The sequence below is a fragment of the Anopheles maculipalpis genome, chromosome 3RL, assembly GCF_943734695.1.
Source record: "Anopheles maculipalpis chromosome 3RL, idAnoMacuDA_375_x, whole genome shotgun sequence".
Classification (NCBI taxonomy): Eukaryota; Metazoa; Arthropoda; class Insecta; order Diptera; family Culicidae; genus Anopheles; species Anopheles maculipalpis.
The window spans coordinates 86,256,300-86,281,151 of NC_064872.1; the positions used below are offsets into that span (position 1 = coordinate 86,256,300).

Here is a 24,852-nt window from a genome sequence, read left to right on the forward strand (position 1 = left end):
GTGGAAAAATCGATGCAGGAAACTGTCACCCATTTGTGAGACAATGTGAGACAGCGGATGTAGGAAAATTAGCAATGGCAAATGCTAAGTCTCCAGCGAAATGGGCCACTTCCGCAGATGGACATCCGACTCAGCAGCAGCAGCAGCAGCAGCTGGTGACCGATCGAATGGAGACATAGCAACAGCACCCTCACCCAGGAATAATGGTATATCTCGTACACAAAAGAAACGGAGCGTAATTGAATTACCTTTCATTACTTTTCGGGAACCATTCGAATTACTTTTTACGGAAGCTGTTCGTGCGATGAAAGTGAAACTGTGGAGTAAGGATCTCTTAAAGGGAATCGAACGAATGGAGGGCTAGAAAAGTCTCTGCCTGGGGTAAATGTACTCTGATGCGTAAATGGAATGCTTTTGTGAGAGCGATCGCATGTCGCAAGCTTGAAAGCTTCCGGGCGTTGGGGCTTTGGGAGTAATCGGTGAGATGGTTTTAGTGTAGGAATTTATCGAGAGGACGTGTTTTTTTTGTGGTAAATCCATTTTACAAAAACTAATTCTAGTAACGCACTCAAAGGAATTAAAATTTTGAATTAAGGAGAACAAGTAGAAACGACACTCAAGTAATTCAACCCAAGGTTTAATGTCTTCGGTCAACGTCAACCTTTTAAAACCGATTCTTGAAACCAATGAGTGAACAAAAAAAAAGTCTTAAAGGGTGGACCGCCCTAAAAAATATGTTTACTGTGAATTGCATAAACATTACCTCAAGAGGTGATGAAGTGATCTTGTTGGTCAAAACGATCATTATCACGAGTGGAAATAATGTAAACAAGAACTTTTTCCATTTTTTTACATTCCAGCAATCGCTGTGAATCTTTCATTGCGGATTCACTGTGGTACATCTTAACACATCTAAGGATGATGCGAAAAGACAATCTTAACCTTGATTTTTCAGAAAATTGGCATACAGAAGATGGTGGAATTTGCAGCTTAACTGTGATAAGAGAAAATCATTAGGAGATTATTTGTTTAACGCTTTTTGTGAGCGTTTATTCACGGAATTAACGTTCAATTTGAGAAAACAAACAAACTTCAGTATGTACTACTTTTGAAAGATCTTTATCTTGATTCTTCTAGAAGAAAAATTTCTCGAGATTGAACGTCCAGCACAAACAAAAAAAAAACTCTTGATTGTGGAGACTGACGCACAAAAGGTCAGCCAGAGCGCTGGAGAGGTAATCAATCCGAAGGCAATATCCCGTTTCATACCACATGTCCCGAAAGCCAATATGAAGTCAAACGTATGGCCGTATAAACAAATAAGCAAATGGACGATCGAAGATGATACGAAATGGTTGGCAAATAAAAGGCCAACCATCGTCGTGTAGCAAAGGATAACGGCTGGCTGGCCGTTGAGACTAGCCGTTGTCGGACCAAGAAATGAAATTTAATTTAGTTCATAGGTGGTAAATATTTGCACAGCCAGCTTTAGCCGTACGGGTCGATGCTGTCCAAACGGAGGAGGAGAATCGATTCCGATCCGAGTGGTGAAAATTGCGTTCGATTCTGTGCTCATGCCGAAGCTCGAGAGCTTTATTGGTTGGTTGTTTATGAAATGTCCGTGTCCGTAGATTTGGACGCTGTGTTGTTAACGAAGGACTGACCATAAACAAATTCAAGTTCTTGTTCTACATGGTTTACGGTTCATCTTGGTGTGTTTGTGTGTGGTGACTTTGGGAAGATAAAAAACAATAAACAAACCAGATGACCAGAGCGATTCTGAGAAAAAGGACCCGTTTCCTGCATCTTCATGGGACTGGAATCCATCCCATACCGGGTATTATCAACACAGCACTGAAGTATGCTCTTTGGAAGACGTTTTGCAAATGCCAGTCTGCTACAAAACGCTGGCATTTGAGCAATTTCTTTGTACTAAAGACTCTTTGGTTGTCTTCGAGAGAATGGCTGACAGGCTAACGTTCCGTACCAGAACGTAAGCCTGGTGTACAGGAATCGGCCATTCGACTACTCCAAAGAATTCTTGCTCCGGAAAGCAGCAATTTGTCACTTGCGTGCGACCAGTTTCTTCACCTTCTCGATGCACTTCTTGCGAAACGATGTACAGTGCCCCAGCAGCACGGTTGATGATTTATTGTTTCCTTAATGCTTCACATTGCTGCATCCGATCCGTGTGGTGTTATTGCAGGGGGGAACGAGTAGGGTGCTGATTGGAATCGGTCGGATTTATGAACGAAGCAAAATTATGACACACGAACAGGGGTATAGTGAGTGGTGGTGAGAGGAAGATGAGACCTGGGAGAATTGAGTTTCATGAATATGGATTATCGTTCAAACATAAACATCGGCGCAGTTGCAGTTGCATCCGGATGCAGAAGGGACGAATTGAAGTTCAAGCAGGGGAATTTCAGCTGACGGTATTTGGTGTACGGATAAGTGGGTTCGTGACAAGTATCGGAATGGTAATGTAAACGAGATAGGTTTGAGATTTATTTCTTGATGCTTATCGGGATGTGAATATTGCAAGATTGTAATACACTGCACAACCGTTCAAAGAAGCGTGGTATAAATTATTCTCTTCTTATTTTGGGTTGAATTCAAGATTGAATGTACTTGGTTTTCATTTACTCAACAATTAATAAATTGCACAGAATAAGTTCAACAGAAAACCGTCAATCAGAACTACTTGAAATATTAATTTCTTCAAACAATCTTTAACGAGAAGAACAATGTAATCTTTAATCTCAATCAAACCAAATTAAAAAAATTTGAGCTTTCTTTATCTAAGAAAAAGTTCAAATCTTATGAAAGCTCTTGAATTTCTCAATCATAGCCAGAGACGTCCTGCAGGCATAAAACGTCAAGCCGGCTCATCCTTTGATCCTCATCCTAATCCACATTTGCCCTACTGTTTGCATTGCTTTTGCTTGTGTTTGAGATTGTACCCGGAGCGTACCACTCTCACCCTTAAATTTGTTTTTACCGCCAACCAATCGAACATCAAAAGGAATGTTTTGTTTGAATTAATGCAACGAGCCCAATCGTTCGAAAAATTGGGTCATTTGCTTTTGTCCGTTCTGGCAAATTGGGGGGTACCCAGGCATTAGTGGAGAACGGTAACAGAAAAATCCATGCCCACACACATCTTCAATTCCGTGGCTTTTTAATACCTTCTTCTGTTTTTCTTGTCTACCTTTCCGTCTCTAGCGGGCGCAACAAAAAAAAAAAAAAAACTATCGCAACGTTCGGCCACCAGAAGTGCGTCAATTTATGGCTTTTCATGAATTTGTTGATGGCAAAAAAACAAGACGTAAGGAGAATGAAAAAAAAAAGCACAACGACAAACGATTCCGCCCGACAATCGGTCGCCACAGGGAACGACGAGCTGGGGTTTCCGTTTTTGGTTGATGATAAATCGTAGTATTTCTTTTCGCCCAACCCACGCGGGGGGTTTTTCCGGGTTTCTTTTGCCCTCAACCGGCATATGAGAATGTTGTGGCCTGCTAGTGAGATCGGAGCAACAAGCAGGATACCCAGTTTTCCCATTCATAATGATTTTGCTCGTTCAAGCCTGCGGGATGTTGGATTGTTGATTTTCTGCCTGCTTTTGTGTAAGTGTTGGAGTTGTACAAGGAAGGCTAAGGGTGCTTTTATGTTGCTCATTTGTGTGGGAACCACTTTCCATGATTAAAATCACTTTGTGCCCTACAAACGGGAACGATTCAAACGATTAGACTTTGAGGTGATTTTTTCTTCCTCTGCTGAAACGTCTACTTTTACTGTGCTTAATGCTGGCGGTATGGTTTGTTATTCAAATTCAAGAAGCTTTGGTAAGATTAAACGATGGATAAGATTATCTTGTCACATTATACGACAATGCGTTGAAGCATGGTAAAGTGAGAAAAGAAAGAAATTAAAAACTTAATGTACCATTCAATAAGAAGAAAAACATCGCATAATCCGGGAACAGATTGGACTTGATCTGTCCGTCAGTTGTACGTATATAATTTTATCATTAACACCGAACTGCTAGAGATAACAATAAAATTCTCCTCATTCTAACTTCATAAAACACATTTCATTCCATTTTCCAGATATCTTCCACTTAAACTCATTATACAGGTCCAACGATTGCACATGCCACCGGGTTTGGTTGGAATAATTAGCATCGGAAACGAAACTTCCTACTGCACCGACCGCTTCATGCGCCATTTTCTACTGCACTGGTTGCAATGTGCTGATGAGTGCATAACATTCAAGCTCCATATGCAGCTGCATGGCTCACAAATTCATCATGACATCCGTCAAAGCACTCTGAGTTCACCGAGCGGTGCAGAAGTTGGCAGAAGCCGGAGAAAGGCATATTCCTAGCCACAAAGATTGACATGCTAAGCATTTCAAATTCAGTCCTTACCCCAAAGGATGGCGTGGCGAAACTTTGCGTTCGTGTGGCGTTGGAGTAGCTTCTTCTAAGCTCCGTTTCTTCTAGGTAAAGTGTGCACAAGCACTAGCCAAAGGAGCTGTTTGTCGCCGAGAGACGTGTACTTTTTGAGATGAGCATAAGATCTTCGCTTTAACGGTCTCATTAATAGTTTAACCACTGTGCGACAGCTTGGTAGAGGTTATGGATGTTAAAAGACGACACGGGTGTGTATGACACGCGGATGCAACCGCTGAAAGCGCATGGAGAGCAGAAGGTTCAGCCAGAATCGGCTGCATTTTCGCCAATATGTCAACTTCACTGACACACTTGTGGATGGGTAAAGTAAACAGCAACAACTGAGCACCGTAGCGCAGGCAATGTTGGTGCATCATTGCACCGAATAGCAGATGTGTGACGGTGCAATAAATCTTAGATACCGAGGCCACAGTTGCGTCCGTGCTGGGCTGGTGTAATTGATGATGATGTAGAATCATGTATGATTCATATTTTCGGTGGCAGTGAGTAGTTAAAAGGGACTCGTAAATGACGCTTGCTAGGAGTTTGGAAATGTTCAAAGTTTGTGTGTCACATAGTTGTTTAAAACTTTGGAATTTCGAGCATATTCTTCGCCAATTACTATTTGATTGTGATATACGCTGAGTTATATTTCCATAGTATTTTACACATGTGCCACACAAAATGCAACTGCACATGGCGGGCAAGTGCTCGGTAGTCTTGTTCTCACATTATTTATGTTCAATTATGCACTGGACACAGGAACCATTTCACACACAGTTTGCTGAAAGAAACAATCAAAAGCGTGTTTTCAGCGTGTGTATCCATGCCCCAGATGTCTGTTTGTCATAGCGACAAACTGGTCTTTGAGTGGAATTCGCGAAATGCAGCTCGCAAAATATATCTTGCCTGCAGAGCTGGCCGAATCAACCGTTTTCTGGTTGCAGTTGTGCCGGTGTGGACAAACTGTGTTCACGTTTCGACATCGTTTGAAACTGCTTGCCTTGCAGCGATGGTAACAAGCATCATCGGCTGCCATTGACAGCAGCTGCAACAGATGGCCTTCACTATGCGAAGGTCTTTGAGCAGTGGTTGTATCGCGAGCAGGGAACAACATGACCACCATTGGTCGAAGAGGCTTGTGTAGATTAATGCGAAGAATGTTGTTAAAAAATACCATTTGGATACTCGTGTCGTGTGTAGGCTAATATTTTAAAGCAGGACGTTTAAAAATTATTAATTAAATTATTAAATAATAACAATAAAAAAGAGTCTACAGCGTGAAAGCTCATCAAACCTTTTTCTACCATGCTTAAAGTTTAAATCTACCTGTTTAAATCACGAAAACATGAAAACCAAATCAACACTCGCATGGCCGACACTTTTCACATGCGAGGCGATGAAAAACAATTTTCCTACTCTACGTTATCTGCTTCACCAGGCTTCCCCGGGTAGCACACTAACATTATGCGCTCGATAAAGGTTAAACAAAAGCCCCAAACGAAAAACTCACCTCGACATCAAATCAGTTCCTGAAGCTCATTCCCCAAAGCGCAACAACAGCAAAAAAAAATATTTGAACAGAAAACAGAATGGAAGGGCTCAAATTTTGAAGCTTAAGCGTAATGCTCCTTAGACGACGAACGATCACAGCGGGAATGGCGTGGCGTTTGTGAATCGAGGACACAAGGCAGCGATAATGTTGATGTTAGTTTCGCTGAAAGGATTTCGCTTTTTAAGACCGTCGAGGGAATCTCGCCTCGCCTTGGTCGGCGTGAAACACGGGGTTTTGTTGAAAAGTGAAGACGCTAAACAAGACTTCCTTGTGCTGAACCTGGACGATCGCGTCGAAAGCGAATGGACTCCGCGTGTGTGTGTGTGTGTTTGCGTGTGAAACTGCGTGATGCTGATGGTTAAAATCATTATGATTCAGCTATTTTCGGGCATTTTTCCTTATGTGCTCACACGAGAAAGTCAAGCGTAACGAAGGTGAACGCTCCAGTCACGTAAAGGAAGTAAACCTTTAATCAATCTTATCAGAGCTAATTTATTTCCATTTTTCACAACGCTCGCGGTGGACGGAAAAATATGGTGGGATTAATTTCGTTCACCACTCACTGTACGCAATGCAGAGTTTGTAAACTGTTAAAATTGTGCAAAACAAATAAAATAATAAAAGAGACAGAGAGAGAGAGAGAGAGAGAGAGAGAAGGAGAGCTGGTAAAAGAGAGATGAAAAAAGAACAGTAAAATTGTGAGACGGATAAGAGACGCCAGCTCACGTGACGCTCTCCGATACGTTGCGGCCATTAATCTGCCTAACTACATTTGCTTTTGAATTCAAGCGAAACCAGCGGTTCATGGTTGATAATGATGGCCTGCTTTGTGCTACAAGGTAAGTCCCGCTAACAAAATCAACCCCGCGGGGTGTTGAATGGTCCCAGCAAAAAATAACTGAACACAAAAAAGACTCCCCCAGCCCAAGGACATTTGGGAGGTTTTATATTTTCGCTGCTCCGGTGAAAACGGATTACAACCAACACTAACTGATTGATGGCAGAACAGCACCACCTTATGTGCGGTGCGTTCGGTTAAGGGTATTGGGAAGGCAGAGAAAGGGATGATATAATTAATATTCAGCACCTTCGCGTGATCCCTGTGTGGCAGTACTCTACTGCCTACCTTGGGCTCTGCAAAGGGCGCGTAGTTGCGAAAAAACAAAAGAGGCATTCTAAATCTTTGAGTTTTCCACCATCATTAAGATGATTTGGTTGGAAAGCAGACCGAGTGAGCGAAAGTGAGATTGAATGGCTTCAGCTCCGGTTTGGTAATTAACGACATTTCTTTGTGCTAATTAGAGGCCAAGCAAAGCAAAATTAGCATTTCTTTCATGAGTGTTAACTGATCCGGGTGTAATCAGTGCCTCCCGGGCAGGTTGAGGCGCGTGGTTAATATTTGCCTACGATTTAATGTGATGGAAATTGTGCCCTAAATATATTTCGCGTGATATTGCCAGGGAAGTTTCTGCTGGATCGGTAAGTGGTTGATAAAAATAATGTTGGAAAAATTGTTCTATAATTGGTTGATGAAGAGCAAAGGTGCTTGAATAAACGGTAAGTTAGGTTTGCGAAAAATTCTACCATTCGTTCAACATCAATGTATGAGGATGACTCGCTAGAACACTTGAGACCATTCCATTCAAACATCGTTACAAAGCAATGGGAATCATCCGAACAGCGGTTGAAGAACGGGAATCAAGTATTATATGTGCTGACAGATGTCATCTCCTCCCGCTAGAGACTGTAGCGACGGTTGTATGAACACGGCAGGACCGGGGAATAATCATGTTAAACATCTCCACTCTTGTTTAATGTAGCTACTGCCCGGAAAAGGCAGTGGCGCGGTAAACAATATTTCCACACCGTATTTTTTATGAGCAAAGTGTTAAAGCGAATTTTTTCGAACTAAGTTAAGCCTTATCGATATCATGACCTTACTATAACAACGTTTTTTTAATGTTACAATTTGGCAATAAAACTGAAAGATTTTAAATAGATTATTTTCCACATAAAATAATAATCACAACGCTTAAGCCAACAACATTGATTGCCAACACAATTGAGCACAGTGAGAAGCACAACCATTAAAGTAAGTGTACTAAAAGATTACGCACATTCATGGTGCTGCCGATCAACAATTTACGAAAACATCGATTCGTAAAAGAAGAAAGAAAAACAAAAAGCAATTCTAATAACAACACACCATTCTCGCGATGACAGGGATCATTTTCCACGCTTTACTACGATTACGCACGGGCCATTAGTTTTAGGCCATCGAAAGCCCTGGCGCTCACGCTAACGACACGCCGGTCGACACGTCGGAATGGTCGAATAATAATTTAAATAAACTTCTTGTCCCTGATAGCCTGTTTATGATGTGATTCCGTAGCCGTGCCGAGTGACACCGGCCGGAAAATATGGTATATAGAGCAATAATTATATCTTCTTTATCATTCTTACCAACCACCGGAACGATCGGAACGGCGTGCATCGGTACACGTACGCACGGTGAAACATAATCTCGAAAACCACATTCGATTATGTTAATGGGCAATATAGGACGGGCGAAATATTGACGTGATGTTCAATATCGTCCGTTTGGGAAAAGGAAAACAGGATAAAGGGAGAAGGAGGAAGAAAAAACTGTCGTGTGGAAGTCACGGAGACATCAAGTCCTTTTAGAAAGATTCATGGTGGGAAGTAGCAAACCAGAAAATAAAAGAATGAGAGAGAGAGGTGCATGAAGCTCATTTCCTTTCGATCCGGGAGCTGGAGACCATCAAATCAGAATGCATGGGAAACGAGTTCATCGTAGGAAAAGACAAAAAGCGAAAGAGCGGGATAGGAACAGCAGGAGGGCCAAATATGGGAGCGCCACATTCGACACCAGCGATTTTCTAACCACAAATCACACGCACCGATGAATCGGATGGATCGGAGACGATAGTCGATCATCAAGACCATCAAACGCGCTGTGCCGCACATTTCTGTACGGAAATCATGTCCGAATCGTCTCCGGAGCTCGGCGATGTGGATGTGGAAGAGTCACAAAGTAATGTCTCTTCGGAAGCGTCTCCGGATGTCTCTTGTATTTCCGGGAATGGTTCACCGCTCGCTTTGCTCCCATTCGTTGAGTAATCCGATGCAGCACACGGCGCCAGAAATAGGATATTCACGGTTTCCCTTCGGCCATTTGGAGATTTTTTTCTCGTTTCGATTGCTTTGTTTAATGTCTTTCGGATTCCTTCGGATGCGATGAAAGGAAGCTTATTTCATCCATTCTCCGGAAACATTGAACTGCTATATCCTTCCGCTCTTGGAAACGGTTGTGCGTCTTGGTTGAACTGGCTGGCGTCAGTGAATTTATAGAACATCGAAGCCGAAAAAAAGGAAGCTGACAGCTTCCAACAGTGAAAATGGATGTGATGAGAGGAAGAAGAATGAATAACAAAGAAGATTGAGTATCGGCAAGGTACACGTCCACTCATTCTACACGAATCTGCAGCATTTTCCCATCGAAAGGCAATTTGTCTTTCTAAATGGCAGCGCGACCTCCATTTGAGTCAACATGTCGTCGCACCGGGAAGGATCCCTTTCACAGGCTCAGGAAGTTGGCTACTGCTTGCTTTCACAGCTTGGGAAAAAGATGTTCCCCTATTGTTTGAAGTATATCAGTAACAGCATCGTGTTTTTACTAAGCTAATCTTACACCGCTTCAATTTCCAGCTTAAGCTTTCCGGCGAGGCTTTCCTCCGCAAGGGCATCATCACGTAAACGCACACGCAGCTTGAGGGCCATTTTATAGGGAATTGTTTTACGACCAATAGTAACGCGGTCCCATTTCTCATCCCTCAAACACCCGTTCACGCTTCCGGATTGAGCAATCGGTTTTCATCTCGTCGATGTGCCGGTGGCGTACAGATACATCTTTTCCCGGTATCGTTATCGTAATTTATGAGGCCACTCACGACCATCGAATGCATCCTGCGCGTGCGGGAAACATGTCGTCAGCCAACTTTCAAGGGTAATGGTCAGTGAAATTGTAATTGCTGTTTTCTTGGCCAGCTTCCGCTTGGTCCCAGTCTCGCTTTCTCTTTCGAACTTCAATTCGCGAAGCATGCGATGAGGATAGATTCAGTGGATATTTTGTTTCTGTGTAGGAAATCCTCCAAGCTGAGCTGTCACAAAGTGTGGTAAATGAGGCCGAATTAATTGTTTGTCGGTGTTTCGTGTGCATTGCAAGTCATTTTCTGTAGCAGTAGCAACAGAGGCAAGGTCAGCTGAGCTGGGTGTAACGGAGCGATCACGCGTGCGAATATGTTTCCGTTAAGTGTTATGTTTCGTGATGAAAGTAACAACCGACAAAACATGTAGTTTGTGGGGTTTTTTATCTTCGCTTGGTGGTACATTTGGTGTGTGTCAACTGAAGATAATGAATTAGTACATTAGTTAGTTAATATTTTTTTACGGCACCAATTACTCGGTAGGAACCTATTCGAGTCTATCGGGCAGAGTAATTGATGGAGAGGATGTTGCATGTTTATGTGTGAACATGAATGGGGAAGATAATTAATTATCCTCTATGTTTCTATTGTTTTTTTTTTCTTTTTACTTGAACAGTTTGCCCAACATGTAATAATTTATGTTTTCTGTACTGCAGTAATAGATTGTTCCATAACCAATTATGAAATGTTGCGGTGCGTGTTCATAAGGATATACGTGAAAGGCGCAAGGTGTATCCCTCAATTAAGTGTGTCAAAATGTGACTAATCAACTATCATTGCATAGTTTTACGTTTTAAAAAGATCAACTGATTATTTAGATGTTTTGATAAGCTGCAAAAAAATTGTGTACTATTTATGAAAAAAATGTCAAATTTTCAGGCAAAAATCGCCATGGACTCAATTCTTAATAATGGAAGCGCCTGGTACTTCACGTACACATGCATACATGGAATAAGATTAACTATATCTAAAGGCATTTATACACCTATGCCTATATTATTAATGATTCGAAAATCTTTTTGGCAAATTTTTTAAATGGTGCAAAATTTTTAAATGTTAAGATAATTTTTCACGAATATTTCACACAATGTAACATGGCAATGCAAAACAAGTTTCATGTCAAGAACATTGGTAAAAGCTCCACTCCTTGTTTTGCAAAAAAGGACTTTATTTTCGGTTCAATAAACCACTTTGTGCCTAACATTATTTTCAATATATTCCAGCATCGGGTTCTCTCCTCGTCTGGCCCGATTAATTCCCTCCCCATCGCGTATTGTTATGTGCCAGTCTTTTGTTCGCCGATTTGCTCATTTCTCTCGCGACTGTTGCTCCGTTTTCGTGCTGTGGTTTCGTTGAAACTTTTAAATTTGTATGACGTTCACGCACGACCGTGTCCCATGGTCACCATCTTGCCCGTCCGTAATGATGTTTTATGACTGTTGGCTATCAAATTTATGCTTTTGTTCACACCCATCCATCCCCAGACGGTTGATGTTGAACGGTGGCGGTGTCAACATGCACCCTTCCTACCATTTTACTCCTCGATGACCTATCATCACCCTTGGCCAGCTGGTTGGCTGCGGCCCATGGTGGTCGTGCAAAAGTTTTCGGTAAGGTTTGCCCATATTTTTTACACTGCTGCTGCCCTTTCCTTTTTTCGCATTTTAAGCTCTCAGCAGCAGCAGGAAAGCTGGGCACTTTTGACGGGTGTATCTAATGTGGGTTTCTGGCGTACGGAGCGCTTCGAAAAGAATGAGGCGACCTACTGCTCTGGCGCCCGTCTGTATACGGTTCCGCTTTGTTATGTCTTTTTGAGTTCTGGGTGTGTCTCGAACGAGCACGAACGCGAGACAGTGTGGCAAAAAAAAAACGATGAACAACAAAAATCATGATATTAGAAAGACGTTTCGCAGACAAGGCAGTGGCAGTGATAAATATCGTGGCTACACGCAGCCACTGTTGATAAAACGGTGTATGTTATTAAATTTTAAAAGCACCCAGAGGTATTGGCCTTTGAATGAAATTGTGTTGCGAGCCACAGAGAAGCAAACAAGCTTCCATTCGAATTGCATGATGAATGAATATCGTCTCAGAGATTAAATTAACTGCTGGTGTTCAGAGAAATGGGTATTATTTGAAGGTATTTGTCTCCGAAGTAAAGTCTTAAACGAGTAAAAAACATAAAAAGCTCATTTTTTAAAGAAACCCCTAAGAAATCTTTTGTTAACCGAATAAAAAGTCGCTTAATTACATGAAACTTACCTTTTTCATACGGTTAATGAAACCTGAAACGAAACAACGGAAAGCTTTTAGTCTTTTCATCCAAATCGTGTTTAATAATTCACCGCTGCATAGCCCACAAAAGCAATAAAGCGCCCCGTTGGGAAATCATGATATTAAAAAGCAAGATTATTCATTCGAAAAAAGGAATCGAAAAGCACCGATGATAAACAGACACATGGCCAAAGAATCGTAATTAAACCGCGTTGACAAACATCATAAAACGGGTACGAGATAGTAACGCTATGATATCTCCCCGAGGCGTTATAAATTGGGCACATAGAGCGTCCTGGTACAGTTGATCCGAGGAAAAAGGTATTAAAAAAAAGAAGATCCACACCCCAAAACAAACCCATTATGGGCTAGTCACATGTGTATCGACACGGAAATTGACCCTTTTCAATCCATTTTGGTGAAATGTTGCTTTCACGACCAAAAAGGGTGTAAAGGTTTGCGGGACGAAGGAATGAAATGTAACATAAATCTTCCGGAACTGAAAATCCCTCAGCCATACATCTCTCCGGTGCCTATTCCGTTGTGAAAACAAATACATCTTCAAGCGGCATGCCCTCGCGCGTCTAATCCTTCCTCGCATACAGCTTGATCCGTTGAAGAGCTTTCCCCGTTTTTTTATCAGCTATTTAACGGATCTTCTTTAAAATCTTGAAAGCTGCTCGGGATCAAGTGCGATAAGCAAAAGGACAACGTGTGAAGGCGCGCTCGAGGAACAGTAGACAGTAGACTATTCAGATGACAGTGAGTGGCGGTAGCTTTCTTTGTGTTTGTCACCGCTTTCCCCCCCCCCCCCCCTACCCCCCACACAGATGTCTTATCCCCTGGCACGTGAAGGCGGAAAGAAAACTTGGTTTTCCTGCTTACACTCTTTTCACGACTTTTCCTAGTGGATTCCTTTTTTCCCCGATTAACTCACGGCGGGATTTACTTTGAGAAGTTGTCTGTACATTTTGTTTTGAGTCTTTTTTGTTTTTTGTTTTGCGCTACTGGGGACAAATATTTTCCATCTTTATCAATCATATCAGCAGAAGGAATATTTTCCACCGAACACTCGCTTTTCTCAAAAGCAAAAAAGGAGGAACTTACATCGTCCGTCTTTCGGTGGGTTTTTCTCACCCCTGGTGGTGTGCTTTGGAATGGAAGTAAACATCCGTTCTTTTCTCTCGGGATTCAACGGAAAAGGGATTTTGAGTGCTATTTCCACAGCGGGAAAAGGGCAATAAGGGTAAATCGTTGAGTGCTTTTTGTGTACTTGCTACTGAGGTTAAATAAAAGAGACAACACGGGAATAGCCAAGGAGTTAGATACACACCATTATTTTGAAAAATGCTCGTTGAAATTTTTAGCAAAATTTATACATTTTAGCAATAAATGTGAAGCAACGGGTTTATGCTACTAATTGATTCTTGTGTTTAAGTCTGATTCATCTGTCTTCGCTTAGTCAGAAATAAAATCGATTTAAATGTCTACAGCATGATCCAACTTAAGCTTCAAAATACACGTGAAACGAATCTTGCTCAAGCATCATCCCGTAAGCCTACAAGTACGCGTGACAAACTAAACTCCATTCCGTCAGACGACCTGCATCAGGAATCGCGCACGAAGAAAATGATGTTCTGCAAATGCTTACGCTGATAATCTTTTCCATCTTCAGGCTTGCGACTTGCTGCTCGTACGAAAGCCACCAAAAAGTGTGGTTGCTGGGTTAGGTCAGTGGTACAAACTGCACTCTCCAATCTTTGAAAGCTTTAAACACCGTCTGCCGGCTACAAAGCGATGGTTGTGCCTTTGAACGATTACTGTCAACCGCCGGCTTAGCACTAATGCGGGCAAATGTTTTTGCTCTTTCATCAATCTCACGCACACATGGTATGGAAAGGGAGAGCGTGAAGTAGCGAAGTACATACGTGTGTTGCTAGTGAAAATAGAGTCGGGTAAAGAAAGCCACAGAAAGATTATGCGGAGTGGCTACAGTGAAATTATGAATAATGAAATGTGTCTTAAGGTGTGACAGCCGAGAAGGATTAATTTGTGTAACGAAATGTTTTGAGCACGAAACGAGAAAGAACACCAATGTGTAAGCAGCTACAATATGTTGAATTTTAACAGACAAGAAAGATCATAAACATAATTATATGTTAAAATAAAAATAATAAAATGATCACTATACAACAGACAACCCAGTTAATCTCAAAATTAGTCAGTTAAAAACAATTGAAATTTTATATAAAATTTTATTTTTTTTTATTTCAATAAAACTTAAACCCGCAAACAAATCATCAATTGAAATATCCAAAAGCGGTCGTAATCAATTTTAATTACCCTCTCACCGCCCAACGGCAGCCAAGCGGTGGCTGATTAAAACTTTTCAACAATAGCCAAGTGCCACCATCTATCCGTAGATACGGCAATCGGCTTGTTAACGAAGCAGCATTACGCTTGTTATCTACAATCACAACTTATCCGACAAATTTTCTTCTCACAATTTGCCTTCCGGCATCTTTCCACTGCATCCACAACTCCCCCCCCCCCCCACCTCATCGACCATATAGCACCCCGTCAACCGTTATCGATGGTCACAGTTGTAATTTTGTCGCCAACTTCCGGCCTTACCCGAGTCAGCGTCAACGGACGAACGATTTAATAGCATCCCGTCGAGGATTGGTGCAAAAAATGTACGAAAAAAAAAACTTTTAATCTCCGTTGCGGTAAAACTTTCTGCCTCTTCTTGTTTTTCTTTGCGAATCAGCAAAGAGGGAAACATTTCTCTATCCCATCCGATCGGATGCCAAACTTGGACGTGTGAACTTTTCGGTGGAAGTTTCATATTTGACATGCGCGCATGCATCGCCACTCAAAAGAAGCGGGAGAAGGTATCTTGAAGTTTCCATCATTGGCAAAATATTGGGAGTTTGAAAGCTTTACATGTTCGTACCGTTTCGAACAAATAAGACCCAGTCCTGATCTATCTTTATTGGTCGTCGCTCTTCTAGGGATCCGGAACAACCACGCTAAATTTGTAGCTGCTTAGTTGCACCCGACCCAGAATGGTCCAAAAGTTTTCGTACGATGAAATTGGTTTGAGAATAGCAGCATAGCCACATGTGTTGCGGCCCAATACTTGATGCTGCATTTTACTTTGGAAAGTCTCTGTCTGTATATGTGAGTGATTCGATCCACATAGACGTTGCGACGATGGATCAATAAGGATCGAAACGAGACTTAATTTGTCGTACAGTAGATTAAACCGAAGCTTTCCGAAATCTTTGCCGGAAAGGGAAGTGTTTGATGCTTTGGTTTTCGAACTTGGGGAACGTATAGTGTACGAGGCAAAAAGTTCTGGTCCAAACTAAGATGGCATGGTATGCTGTAAAGAAGGAACGTAACGGCCAAAAGGGTCGTTCTTCACAGGAAAGCCCACTAATGAAATTCTTCTCTATGGTGTGCTCTTTAGATTATTGTTCCTTTTTTTCTAAAGAAGTTTTAACACCCAAGATTTGCTTTGAGTGAGTTGGGCCTACTTCAGCAAGAACTGCAACTTTATCTATTCGAATGCCAATATATGGCATAGACTTTCATCATGGTTTCATGATTTCTACACACATCCGCACAATAAACTGCTGTTCCTTGTTCTGCTCGTATCAATTGATTATTGATTTTTCATTTCGCATCCGGATCATACTCATGACCTTAGCTATGCGATGTTTCTCGGACGGTTTCGCATACAAAAGCGCTATGTATTTTAATGTTCTACACAGCACCAATACGTAAACGTGGCACTCCGAATCAAATAAGTACTGCTGTGTTTCTTCCACCATTTTGTTTCATATTTAATCTTGCCACACCAGACCCACCCATGACGAACATGGGGGTGGGGTGAGGAGAAAAAAAAACAAAACTTTCCAATTCCATGACGTTAGCTAGCGTGCGCATCAGCATCGGCCAGCACTGATTCAGTTACGCTTCATTTCCATCCGATGTGACTTAATTAATATTCATGAATCGTTACAAGTTTATTATTCCACCGATTCGCTTGCCACGTGCAAGTTGGATGAATTCACCCGAACGCTATCGACGAGGAAGTGTTTGCTTGTTCCGAGAGTATTTTTTGTTATTTTCTCTTCTTTACTCGCTTCCCGTTAAATTCACTCCTTGTGGGAAGGTGGACAAGAAGAGGAAGGAAAAACGAATAAACGGCAAAAGCAAACACAAAATGGCGATCGAGATAAGAAACATCCGTATGAGTGCGCTGGATTTGCGTGTTTTTTTCTCCTCACAAGCTAACATCTACAACGTCCCAGGAATAAAGGTTTCCAGTGTGCCAGGAGTATCCCGGCATTGTGCTCGCTGATTTGGAATCGGGATGGTTTTATTGAAACAAATTGTTTATGAGTTGAATTTTGATTACTCGTCTCGCCAGCAAGCTCAGGGCAAATGAGACGAGCAGCAGCTGCCAGGTTCCTGCAGGGTAATCCTACAATCGATTGGTGTGAAAAATGGACTCAACTTTTTCCTTTCTGCAGCGACCTTTTCTTTGGTCGAGAATCTCGAAAATTGAAGTAACGATTTGGGTCGACCGGTAGCAATCCAACAAATAATTAGCTTGCCATAACTCATCGGTAAGGAAGACAAATTATGTCAATCAATCAAAATTCTTTATTTGGCCACGATAAAATTCGATTCCGGGTTCGGGTTTGGAGCATGATACCATGAAAAAAAGCTATAAATTGTTAAATAATAAACCTTTGCGGTACGCAAGGTTATTTATGAGATTTTATTTAATTGAATAAATTGGCCAGTCGCTCTGAAAGTGAAAGCTTTCAGTTAACATATGTAGAGTTTCGATAGAATGCAAAAGATAAAGAAAAATTAAACGATGTAAAATGAAATTCAAAATAAACAAAACTAACCAAACTAAGTGCCATAAGTAATAAAGAAATAAACAAACACGGACGACAGAAAAAGAAATAAAACCAAACGAAGGAAAAGACATCCTTATTTAAACATGTTTCACTGTATAGAAATACAATTTTAAAGAAAGTAACTCAACCATTTCATGAAAAAATGACTAAAAATTATCACACCGAATAGAAGAAAAGAAGAGTTCAAATACATCAAACCAGCAACATAAAAAACGAGCCAAAAAACCGGGAAGCTTATTAAAAGGAACCTTAACTGTAACAAGTAAATTTGCTTATACTAGAATTGGAAACTGCAATGAAAATAGCTGCAGAATATGAAAAATTACTAAGAAATTAAATTAAAAAAAAGAGCAAACAATGTACTAAAATATCCAAGACAAAAGAAGTACAACTTATCCCAAAGAACTCGTCCATAAAATAAGTATTCAAAAACCGTAAAGAAAACAAAATTCCTTTTTTGCCAATGCTATAAACGAACTCCACTGATTTCTGAACAATGAAAAGGTAACCTTCTTGAGATATAATTACATTTTGTGGAAATTCGATCGAAGCCAATCAACTTCTTTCCTTCCTTTTTATGTTTTTCTTTTTGCTGGTTTGATTGGTTTAAAATCACATCGGGTAGATGAATTAGCTGAATCAACCATTTGAAATCCTCCCATCGCAAGACATCGCTCAGCTCCCGAATGTACCCCATTTCGTATGTTCGATTTAATGCTTCTCTGCCATCACCCGCACCCCTACCACCAACATCATCATGAGATGGTGGGATTTAATCGACAAAAACATCCTCGTTCTCCTTCGGGAATCGGACGATGTGGGATTCCAGGGTCCGGCATTGGGGTTGAATATTTTATGTCATTTATCGATTCGTCGACCACCACCTACCATTGGCCGTTATATTTATCGACCTATTTCGAGCCATGTTGGGCCGGCTATTTCCAGTTCGAACGCATCGACCCTGAAACGGTCGAAACAGCAGGCCTGTGCTTCGTATTGTCCGTAGACCAAAAGCTCGATTCAACATTTTACGGTTCCGTTCCTTTAAACGGAGCATGTGTTCACCGGTTGAAATGAATTGAAAATGACGGTTTCGGAACTGGACGCGAGAAAAAAGAGACATCACAGCTCGGGTCAGCCACAAGCCTAAGCCTGTCTATTTTTATGGCACCTCTTATGGCAGTGTGTGTGTGTGTGTGTATGCTGCCGGACAGAAATGCTGGCAAAATGAGCGCTTTTACGGTGACACTATTTTAGCCACAAAGTTTTCCTTCATGAAGGGACAAGGTGATGGGAACCTGCTGCAAGACGCACCTTAAAGCTTTTGATAGAGGAAGCAACATTTTTCGTCCACGGTTCGTAGTGTGATCATAAAATTCATAAAGAAGTCGCTTTACTGAACGAAGCTGTTCAGATTTGGGTGGGTTTTGAAGCTCATCGGCACTGAATAAAAGACACCACTTGATGTACAATCGCTTAGTGAGTGTGTGTGTGTGTGTGCATTAACTTTCTCTTCGTATTCAATATGCGTGTGTATGTATGTCGTACGTCTGCATGCCGGTTTCGAACGGGACAGAACTCGTCATAAATAGCGAAGTAATTTATTCATGCTGCAAAAAGGTGAGCAGCAAACGGAAGTATATGTCATCCCGATCCTTTGACCGGTGTCGTACCTTTCGGCCCGGACCGCTGATGTGTGTCACTTGATGTTGTGACCGGTTAGACGGACCAGTCAACCGTTAGCCTGCATAAACTTTTCCGAATACATTTTCCACATAAAAGCGAACGATCCGTAATGATCGATGTGAATGTCGGGATGCCGGCTGTTGCTGCTGCTGTTGCTGAGAATGCATGATTCTCGCATTTCAAGTGTTTTATGGATGCGGCCCAATATGGATCTCTGGTCACTTTGTTCATAATTCAAACGCTCAATGGGTTTTGAGGGTGGCTTTCGACGAGTGTGTTATGAATATGGTATATTGTTCTGTTCGTTACGCTCAGTGCCGTATTTCAGGAAGGGAATAGGAGTAGCTGACCTTAGTTGCAGCTAGAAACTAGAGGTTGGCATCAAAAATTCTCTTTAAAATGCTATAAAATAATGATGATTCATGTTCATTTTGTATGACTCGAAGCTGAATAGAATTTTTTTGTGAGTAATGATTTCCTTTGATTTCTTTGTATAAGGATAATCCACCAACAAACCCAAGGATTTAATGTTTTCTATTTGAACTCCTATTACTCTCATCGAAACTTGCATTATTCCGACAACTTGGTGACGAGGACAACAAGGTATCTGTTTGTAGCTGTTTTTTATTTGATCAAAATGCAACACTACTTGTGAAATGTCAAAAGCCAAATTCAAGTTTAAATGTTTTTTTTTGCAGTTCGGAAATTATAGCCTAGCTATTAAAATTAAAGCCTAGAGTATAATTAAAAATGTTTTTGCATAAGTTTGAAGAGATTAGTGGAAGCTTTTAATGTTTTTAAATAATTTGTAAGCATTTTTTCTCCTTATCATTGAATCGAAAATGAAGAGCAAGAATATTCAAACATGAGTAATTTTAATTAGTTAAAATGAATGAAAATAATAAATGGTAAGATAGAAGTCCCACTATTGTCCTATGAATGCAACCTGCTTCTGTTGTTTCAATTTCCAGTTCCTTTGAGCTTTTTGATAGTAAATAATAAATCTTTTCACACATTGTTATTTTGGTAGAAAAATTAAAGCCCAAAATCTTCTTTACAGCACACTAAAGTTGATCAATCAGCAAACTTAAATCAAACCATAAGTACAAATCCCAACCATTCCTGTCTGTTCATTCCTGTCTGTTCACCTTATCAACGGTAGTATTACCCAAAAGTATTCACATAACTGGCACCTTGATGAACTAGGGCAAAATTGGGCATACCGACAACATTCCCCCCCCCCCCCCCCTCCCCTGATGTAGTCTGAAAGCATCCAAGAAATGGAATCAAAAGTTTGATAATGTTTGTGCTCATAAATCATTCATTTGTCCGTGGTTCGAATGGTGGGTGAGAAAGGCACCGTACCACCGGTACAAGAAAGATTGATTAAAGCGCAACGACTGGGTGTGTGTAAATAAGGTAAATTAACATCAACGACTTCAGCGCCTGGTATCGTTTGTTCTCATGGGAGTTGCATGAAACATTCGGGGTCGAAGTAATTACTTTCCAAAACAAAACAGAATAAAAAGGTTAGCGAAAACCGAAAACTCCTACCACGCAACATGCTTAAAGAGTGTGCCGGAATGTGTAATAGAGATGTGTTGACATACCGTGTGAGGAATGTTCGTGCTGTAATCGCATTTTCTTGAACAAGCCAAAAGGAAAGAAAGATATTATTGATCCGATCAATCGGGGGATTTTTTTTTTTGCTGGCACACGCCTGGTCCACGCAATAGGCGACGAACATCATAATCCAATATGACACACAACACCGGACGGCTGGCCAAGTACGCAAAGTGACAGAAATATTAACGTACTTGCTCGCCGTACCAGAATGTTGGCCTGTTCGCCCTTTTGGACTCGACCTCAAAACCCCTTTCTTGCGGTAAGGAAAAAAGGGCGAAACAGGCGAGTGTATTAATAGCCAGCTTACATGTGGTTCACGTACGTCAATGTCCGGAACCGTGTCCACCGAAGAGTCTCGGCAGTGTGTCACACTTCTATATCGTCATATGCTGCCTTTTCCGGCTCGCTTTGTGGGTTTAGCTTTTCACCGTGCATCGCTTCATACAACAAATCGTTTTTTTCTGCAACAGCCACACATAGCGTACACACAAGACTTATGAGTCAGCGCTGGCACGGAAGCCTCACAGTGACCTTCGGCCAAGGTTCGAGCAGAAGTTCAGTGAAAAACTATTGACTGGTGTGCACTAGGCGGCAAAATAAGAAACTCCTCTACTCGAAACTGGATCCGTTTTGCTACCTGATTTTACAGGTTTGGGACGGCAAAGCGAGGAAGTGGAAAGAATTTGAAGAATTTAGAGGCATACACACATGCGTTGCGCTCTGATGGAACCTTTTATATCCTTCATCCATCGGGATGAAGGGGTCTAGGAGTGTTTGGAAGAGCGAAAGATAGCACCTGCTTTCAAGAAAAACATTTTCCACTATACCACGAAACCTCCAAACCTGTTTGCTTCTTGTGGCAGTATATGTGTGTGAATGAATGTGCATGTAACCGTATCATATTTCCCCGTGGAACCGTGGTAGAAGTTTTGCCGATCGATTGAAATTCACCTGCCCTGTCCCTGTCTGCCTGCCTGCGTGAATATGGGAAACGCTCTCACTCATTTTACTTTCTTTTTCATCGTCTTCTCGTATTTCAGACCGAACATTCCTGACCCAGCCGTGGGGTGCCGTCCTTTGATGACATATTTGCGTGCGATATCGAGCGAGAAGTTTGACATTATGCTGCTGGGTTTTGCGTTTCGTTTTCTGCTTAAGTGTTTGTTCCATTTACGGGTGTGTGATAGTGTTTTGTTTTTTCTCTCTCTATTTTTATTGAGAATAAGCACGAACTCGAAGGATGCCGTACTGTGTTGCTTGTGGTGAACGTTTTTCTTTAGCATGAAACTAACGAAAGCATCACAAATCAATCAAAATCCATGATGAAATAGTGTACCGTGTCAATCAAAATTGATTTTTTTAATTCCCAGGACGAGGTAGCCTATCAATGAAGAATCAGAACAATTTTCTCCAGTTGTAATGATTTTTTCTAATTAGAACTACTTTTAAACTTGTTAAAACTTTATACAATGTTAAGCACAAAGTGTTATTTAACGAAAATTGATTGAAAAATCGCGTATGGGTTGGTATTGATCTAGGTTCGATAAAATTTAAGGCTGTTTGGAACATCGTTTGAACATATATTTAAAAAAAAACACTTTTTTCTACACAAAAAACCACTCTTACTTTCAGGCGTTCACTGCACATCGTTATGCACCAGGCGCCTCCATCAGCCACCAAATATTGATCAATAAGTAAATAAAAAGTAGCATGATGTTTTCGAGCAAGAAACGAATACTTCTTAAAAGGCTCAAGAAATTCACTCCAACATTGAATGTTAAGAAGTAACTTATTCTTAAGCCAGACAAATGAAGGAGAAATTGTAGTGAGAGATGATTGAAATCTCTTAAATACAATTACCAATAGTAAAAATAATGGAAACTTTTATCGTACCACTTCTCGACACAATCAACCTTTCATTGACATAATATCTCTTGTGTAAAGCTTAAATATGTCCTGTACAAAAGTCTCTCGGTGTGAAGGTTAAACCACATCGGTAAAAAAGTTCCTGTAGCGTTCTTGAGTATCCTTTGAGAGCTTTATTTTCTTATATTTGTTCCCTTCAAATAGTGAATGCAAACTAAACACCATCTAAACTACTTCCAAGTATTTCTGTTAGCACATATCAGGATGTACTGTCTTTCCTTTCGTTCCTTTTCACGATTGTCAAAATTCCATTCCATCACTCACTGTCATTCCTCAGCAGTCCCAGCGTCACAGCGAGTGTGGCAGACAAAAAATACAGTTTTGCGATTTTTTTTCCGTATCACCAACATCGCTTCCTGCGTTCCTTTTTGCGTTTTGTATGGCAAAACGCTACCAACACAGCAGAACAAAAAGCGAAACGATACGGCAAAGTATGAGAAATGAAAATTCCAAACCTCGCCTCTAGCTTCCGGTACCGAATCATAAGTAACACATTTGCTAGGCGGTGGGTCGCCGAGAACCTCTGAGAATAGCGCCATCTTTGCTACCGGTGGCAAAATGGTCGATTTGCTGCCGGCAATGGTCGGTGGCAGTCCATTGTGGCTGGCGTTTGGAAAGAAAAATGTGTTTGTATGTGTTCATGTGCACAAGGTTGGCGCTTCAGCAAATGATGAAGTGGCTGTCACGATCGTCGTAGCAGGAAGCGGGACTGGCCATCACAGCGCTGCAATCGAGCTTGCGTTTACACGTTCCAAAAAGCCCACTGACGCCAGGGAAGAGCAGACGTACGAAGAGTGTGTAGCAAAAAAGGAGGAACGAACTTCCTATTGGATTTTCCAACTAACCGACACGAGCCTGCATTCGAATGTTGGACCCTTCGAGCATTGACAAAACAGAAGGCAAATCGGAGTCAAACGCTTGACTCGCTACGGAAAATGGAAAACTAGTGCTCCCAGTCGGTGGCGCAGCTCGAACGAGATCTTATTTTTACGCTTTGGAAAGCGTACCGACACAAGCGAGTGTATTGGCATTTGCATGTTACGTGAGCTTGGGACAAGTTTCGGTGCGTTCACCAAATGCGCTTGACATGTTCTTTTTTTCTGATCGCATGTTATTTGGGCATGAAGAGTGGCAATGTAAAGTGGACGAAGCAAGGAATGAGATTGAATATTGACTTACAGAAAGAATTGGATTGAAATTTCATTTTCGTTCGCATCTCCACAGGCACGTCAAGCATTTGGCTGTGATAGAGTCATGAATTTGTAAAACAAAATATTTTAAAAAGCTTTCACCATGCACACGTGCATGCATTTTAAATGTACTTTCGAAACAAAAACTCTTAAAAACCGACTCTTCAAACACAAATCTAGGCTCTTCTTAACACCTAGCACGTTAGCTTCAGCAAGAGATTTAATCGATTTCTTGCCTACCTCATCATTGCTACTGGCTTGTATGGGTGAATAATTCAATGGATAGCTTCCATAAAACTTAATTGCCATCCGCTTGAGGCACTTCAGCGATCCGACGACCAAAGCAAACCCAACCAAGCGTTCCAACACCTTCTCTGTCTCACACACTGAATGACAAACTTAAAGAGTTCTCTGCCTACACACACACACCTTATCAGAGTACAGAGACCACAAGCATCTCGACGTAAAGTTCCGATGTTTAAAGTTACCTTAAAATTGTACCTTTGTGGAAGCTTTCCACATCTGCCCTAAGGCTTGATGGAACGGGTTTTGCATCTGGCATTGACTCAACGTTTGAAAGAGAATTATCGATGTTACGTTCATGAATAATCTAGAAAAGACCGTTTACCGTTCAGCCTGATCAGCTAACGACGGACAAGTTTTAAGAAAGTTCAATAATTGAATGCACGATCTTGATCCCTAGCTATAGGCCCTTACAACCCTAGTTATGGGCCATTTTCTACCTTTTTTTTTAAATTAGAATTACTTTGTAATATTTATTCCTTTGTAGCAATACGGCCTGGGCGTCCTTTATGAATAAAAAACAAATATTTCTTTGCAACAAAAATCTATCAGAGTTTTAAGTTGTGGATAATGAATCGATAGAAAAATGCATACCACTTTCCAGTGGTGTGTTCTTTTACAATTGTGTTTGTTAAGGAATCGGAAAAAAAACAGCTTCTGTCCCATAAAAAAAGTATCAATTTGAAATTTCTTTTTTAATGACATCAACTCAACTTTTAAGTAGCCCAATTGTGTCGCACCCCGTATAAATTATCCAATTATTTAACCAAACAATAGAGCAAAACATGATAAATTGACACCGAACCGATAACCTATTCATCATTCGATTGCCGGTTTGCTTGCCTGGTTGGTCGGGACCGAACTATGAAGCCACAACATTTGTCAC

At 41.1% G+C, this 24,852-nt stretch overlaps 2 protein-coding genes across 15 annotated transcripts in view; one reads left to right on the plus strand and one right to left on the minus strand.

The window, feature by feature from the left end:
- LOC126563470 (acireductone dioxygenase) overlaps positions 1-24,852 on the plus strand; it is a 568,562-nt gene that overhangs the window by 194,732 nt on the left and 348,978 nt on the right. The window lies entirely within an intron of this gene.
- LOC126561606 (glutamate-gated chloride channel) overlaps positions 1-24,852 on the minus strand; it is a 90,943-nt gene that overhangs the window by 40,761 nt on the left and 25,330 nt on the right. For all 14 annotated transcript variants that reach the window (XM_050217859.1, XM_050217853.1, XM_050217861.1 and 11 more), the window contains exon 2: positions 12,281-12,303. The gene's annotated coding sequence lies outside the window, so the exon portion shown is untranslated. The remainder of the gene's footprint in view (positions 1-12,280; positions 12,304-24,852) is intronic.